General features: G+C 40.8%; 1 non-coding gene across 1 annotated transcript; it reads right to left on the reverse strand.

The window, feature by feature from the left end:
* Window positions 1-1,104: 1,104 nt before the first annotated feature.
* LOC148548990 (small nucleolar RNA R71) lies at window positions 1,105-1,212 on the reverse strand. Its single transcript, XR_015897732.1, has one exon. It is a non-coding gene; the product is annotated as a small nucleolar RNA R71 (small nucleolar RNA).
* Between the last annotated feature and the right edge of the window lie 4,189 nt (window positions 1,213-5,401).

The raw sequence follows: 5,401 nt of genomic DNA on the forward strand, positions 1-5,401 counted from the left end.
TTTAAAAATCAAATATTTTTCAAAAACTAATTTCTATCATATCTTTTCAAAAATATCTTCTTATCTTACCTTTTTCAAAAAAGTGATTGCAAAATATCTTTTCTAACTTCCTAACTTCTTATCTTTTCAAAATTTGTTTCAACTAACTAACTAACTTTTTGTTTGTTTCTTACCTTTTTCAAAACTACCTAACTAACTCTCTCTCTCTAATTTTCGAAAAAATCTTCCCTCTTTTTCAAAATTTCTTTTTAATTAGACTAATTATTTTATTTTTTATTTGAATTTTCGAAAAACTACTAACCTTTTTCAAAAACTATTTTCGAAAATCACTAACTCTTTTTCAAAAATTATTTTCAAAAATTCTCTCCTCCTCTCATCGCCTTCTATTTATTTATTCATCTACTAACACTTCTCTTCATCTCACATCTCTGCTCCTATCATCACCTTTGTGTTTGGATTCTTCATTCTTCTTCACCCCTATTCCTTTTCTTCTTCTACTAACAATAAGGAACCTCTTTACTGTGACATAGAGGATTCCTCTTCTTTTCTTTTTCTCTTCTCTTTCTTATGAGCAGGGACAAAGAAAAAGGCATTCTTGTTGAAGCTGATCCAGAACCTGAAAGGACTCTGAAGAGAAAACTAAGAGAAGCTAAATTACAACAATCCAGAGACAACCTTATTGAAAATTTTGAACAAGTAAAGGAGATGGCAGCCGAACCCAACAACAATAATGCAAGGAGAATGCTTGGTGACTTTACTGCACCTAATTCCAATTTACATGGAAGAAGCATCTCCATTCCTACCATTGGAGCAAACAATTTTGAGCTGAAACCTCAGCTAGTTTCTCTGATGCAGCAGAACTGCAAGTTTCATGGACTTCCATCTGAAGATCCTTTTCAGTTCTTAACTGAATTCTTGCAGATCTGTGATACTGTTAAGACTAATGGAGTAGATCCTGAAGTCTACAGGCTCATGCTTTTCCCTTTTGCTGTAAGAGACAGAGCTAGAATATGGTTGGACTCTCAACCCAAAGACAGCCTGAACTCTTGGGATAAGCTGGTCATGGCTTTCTTAGCCAAGTTCTTTCCTCCTCAAAAGCTGAGCAAGCTTAGAGCTGATGTTCAAACCTTCAGACAGAAAGAAGGTGAATCCCTCTATGAAGCTTGGGAAAGATACAAGCAGCTGACCAAAAAGTGTCCTTCTGACATGCTTTCAGAATGGACCATCCTTGATATATTCGATGATGGTTTATCTGAGCTATCAAAGATGTCATTGGATACTTCTGCAGGTGTATCCATTCACCTAAAGAAAACGCCTGCAGAAGCTCAAGAACTCATTGACATGGTTGCAAATAACCAGTTTATGTACACTTCTGAGAGGAATCCTGTGAGTAATGGGACGCCTATGAAGAAGGGAGTTCTTGAAATTGATACTCTGAATGCCATATTGGCTTAGAATAAAATATTGACTCAGCAAGTCAATATGATTTCTCAGAGTCTGAATGGAATGCAAGCTGCATCCAACAGTACTCAAGAGGCATCTTCTGAGGAAGAAGCTTATGATCCTGAGAACCCTGCAATAGCAGAGTTAAAATACATGGGTGAACCATATGGAAACACTTACAATCCATCATGGAGAAATCACCCAAATCTCTCATGGAAGGATCAAAAGCCTCAACAAGGCTTTAATAATGGTGGAAGAAACAGGTTTAGCAATAGCAAGCCTTTTCCATCATCCACTCAGCAACAGACAGAGAATTTTGAGCAGAATCCATCTAGCTTAGCAAATTTAGTCTCTGATCTATCTAAGGCCACTGTGAGTTTCATGAATGAAACAAGGTCTTCCATTAGAAATTTGGAAGCACAAGTGGGCCAGCTGAGTAAAAGGATCACTGAAATCCCTCCTAGTACTCTCCCAAGCAATACAGAAGAGAATCCAAAAGGAGAGTGCAAGGCCATTGAATTAATTACCATGGTTAAATCCACAAGAGAGGAGAAGGACGTGAATCCCAAGGAGGAAGACCTCCTGGGACGTCTAGTGATCAATAAGGAGCTTCCCTCTGAGGAACCTAAGGAATCTGAGACTCATCTAGAGACCATAGAGATTCCATTGAACCTTCTTATGCCATTCATGAGCTCTGATGAGTATTCCTCTTCTGAAGAGAATGAGGATGTTACTGAAGAGCAAGCTGCCAAGTTCCTTGGTGCAATTATGAAGCTAAATGCCAAATTATTTGGTATTGAAACTTGGGAAGATGAACTTCCCTTGTTCACCAATGAACTAAGTGATCTGGATCAACTGACATTGCCTCAGAAGAGACAGGATCCTGGAAAGTTTATAATACCCTGTACCATAGGCACCATGATCTTTAAGGCTCTGTGTGACCTTGGTTCAGGAATAAACCTCATGCCCCTCTCTGTAATAGAGAAACTGGGAATCTATGGGGTGTAAGCTGCTAAAATCTCATTAGAGATGGACGACAATTCAAGAAAACAGGCTTATGGACAAGTAGAGGACGTGTTAGTAAAGGTTGAAGGCCTTTACATCCCTGCTGATTTCATAGTCTTGGATACTGGAAAGGAAGAGGATGAATCCATCATCCTAGGAAGACCTTTCCTAGCCACAGAAAGAGCTGTGATTGATGTGGACAGAGGAGAATTGATCCTTCAATTAAATAAGGACAACCTTGTGTTTACAACTCAAGGATCTCTCTCTGCATCCATGGAGAGAGGAAGCAGAAAAAGCTTCTCTCAAAGTAGAGTCAACCAAAGCCCCCACAGTCAAACTCTAAGTTTGGTGTTGGGAGGCCACAACCAAACTCTAAGTTTGGTGTCAAACCCCCATATCCAAACTCTAAGTTTGGTGTTGGGAGGTCTCAACAAAGCTCTGCACATCTGTGAGGCTCCATGAGAGCCCACTGTCAAGCTATTGACATTAAAGAAGCGCTTGTTGGGAGGCAACCCAATGTTTATTTATCTAATTTTATTTTTGTTTTTCATGTTTTCTTAGGTTCATGATCATGTGGAGTCACAAAATAAACAAAAAATTTATAAACAGAATCAAAAACAGCGGAAGAAAAATCACACCCTAGAGGAAGCACCTGTCTGGCGTTCAACGCCAGAACAGAGCATGGTTCTGGCGCTGAATGCCCAAAATGGGCAGTATCTGGGCGCTGAACGCCCAAAATGGGCAGCATCTGGGCGCTGAACGCCAGAATTGCACCCTGGAGAAGAGCTGGTGCTGAACGCCCAGAACAAGCATGGTTCTGGCGTTCAAAGCCAGAAATGGGCAACAAATGGGCGTTGAACGCCCAAAATGGGCACCAACCTGGCGCTGAACACCCAGAGTTGTGTGCAAGGACATTTTACATGCCTAATTTGGTGCAAGGTTGTAAATCCTTGAACACCTCAGGATCTGTGGACCCCACAGGATCATCTCATTATCTGTGGACCCCACAGGATCCCCACCTACCTCCACTCACTCTCTTCTCTCTTCTTAATCATCCTCTATTCCCAATAAACACTCTTCCCCAAAACCCTTCACCTATCACCTCCATCTCTCTTCCCTATTAACCCTTCACTACTCACATCCACCCACTCTTCCCCATAAACCTACCCAATAAACTCCACCTACCTTCAAAATTCAAATCAATTTCCCACCCAAACCCACCCATATGGCCAAACCTTAACCCCCCTCCCTTCCCTATATAAAGCCTTCCATTCTTCCTCATTTTCACACAACACAACCCTCTCTTCTCTTCTTGGCCGAAACACACCTCCCCCCTCTTCTCCATCTTTTCTTCTTCTTCTTCATCTAATTCTTTATTTTCTTGCTCGAGGGCGAGCAATATTCTAAGTTTGGTGTGGTAAAAGCATAAGCTTTTTGTTTTTTCATTACCATTGATGGCACCTAAGACCGGAGAATCCTCTAGAAAAGGGAAAGGGAAGACAAAAACTTCCACCTCCGAGTCATGGGAGATGGAAAGATTCATCTCCAAAGCTCATCAAGACCACTTCTATGATATTGTGGCCAAGAAGAAGGTGATCCCCGAGGTCCCTTTCAAACTCAAAAGAAATGAGTATCTGGAGATCCGACATGAAATTCAAAGAAGAGGTTGGGAAGTTCTAACAAATCCCATCCAACAAGTCGGCATCCTAATGGTTCAAGAGTTCTATGCCAATGCATGGATCACCAAGAACCATGTTCAAAGTAAGAACCTGGATCCAAAGAACTATGTTACAATGGTTCGGGGGAAATACTTGGATTTTAGTCCAGAAAATGTGAGGTTGGCGTTTAACTTGCCTATGATGCAAGGAGATGAACGCCCCTACACTAGAAGGGTCAACTTTAATCAAAGGTTGGACCAAGTCCTCATGGACATATGTGTGGAAGGAGCTCAATGGAAGATTGACTCCAAAGGCAAGCCAGTTCAACTAAGAAGATTGGACCTCAAGCCTGTGGCTAGAGGATGGTTGGAGTTCATCCAACGCTCCATCATCCCCACTAGCAACCGATCTGAAGTTACTGTGGATCGGGCCATCATGATCCATAGCATCATGATTGGAGAAGAAGTAGAGGTTCATGAAGTCATCTCCCTTGAACTCTACAAAATAGCCGAAAAGCCCTCTCCTGGGGCAAGGCTAGCTTTTCCTCATCTTATCTGCCATCTATGTTACTCAGCTGGAGCTTCCATAGAAGGAGACATTCACATTGAGGAAGAGAAGCCCATCACTAAGAAAAAGATGGAGCAAGCAAGAGAGCCCATTCATGGAGCTCAAGAGGCGCAGGAAGCTCATCACCATGAGATCCCGGAGATGCCTCATAAGCATTTTCCTCCACAAAACTATTGGGAGCAAATCAACACCTCCCTAGGAGAATTAAGTTCCAACATGGGACAACTAAGGGTGGAACATCAAGAGCACTCCATCATCCTTCATGAAATAAGAGAAGATCAAAAAGCAATGAGGGAGGAGCAACAAAGACAAGGAAGAGACATAGAAGAGCTCAAGGACATCATTGGTTCCTCAAGAATGAAACGCCACCATCACTAAGGTGGACTCATTCCTTGTTCTTACTTTCTCTGTTTTTCGTTTTCTCTATGTTAAGTGCTTATCTATGTTTGTGTCTTCATTACATGATCATTAGTAGTTAGTAACTTTGTCTTAAAGTTATGAATGTCCTATGAATCCATCACCTCTCTTAAATGAAAAATGTTTTAATTCAAAAGAACAAGAAGTACATGAGTTTTGAATTTATCCTTGAACTTAGTTTAATTATATTGATGTGGTGACAATGCTTCTTGTTTTCTGAATGTATGCTTGAACAGTGCATATGTCTTTTGAAGTTGTTGTTTAAGAATGTTAAATATGTTGGCTCTTGAAAGAATGATGACTAGGAAACA

Source organism: Arachis ipaensis, chromosome B8 (genome assembly GCF_059453495.1).
Source record: "Arachis ipaensis isolate K30076 ecotype BB chromosome B8, ASM5945349v1, whole genome shotgun sequence".
Taxonomy (NCBI): Eukaryota; Viridiplantae; Streptophyta; class Magnoliopsida; order Fabales; family Fabaceae; genus Arachis; species Arachis ipaensis.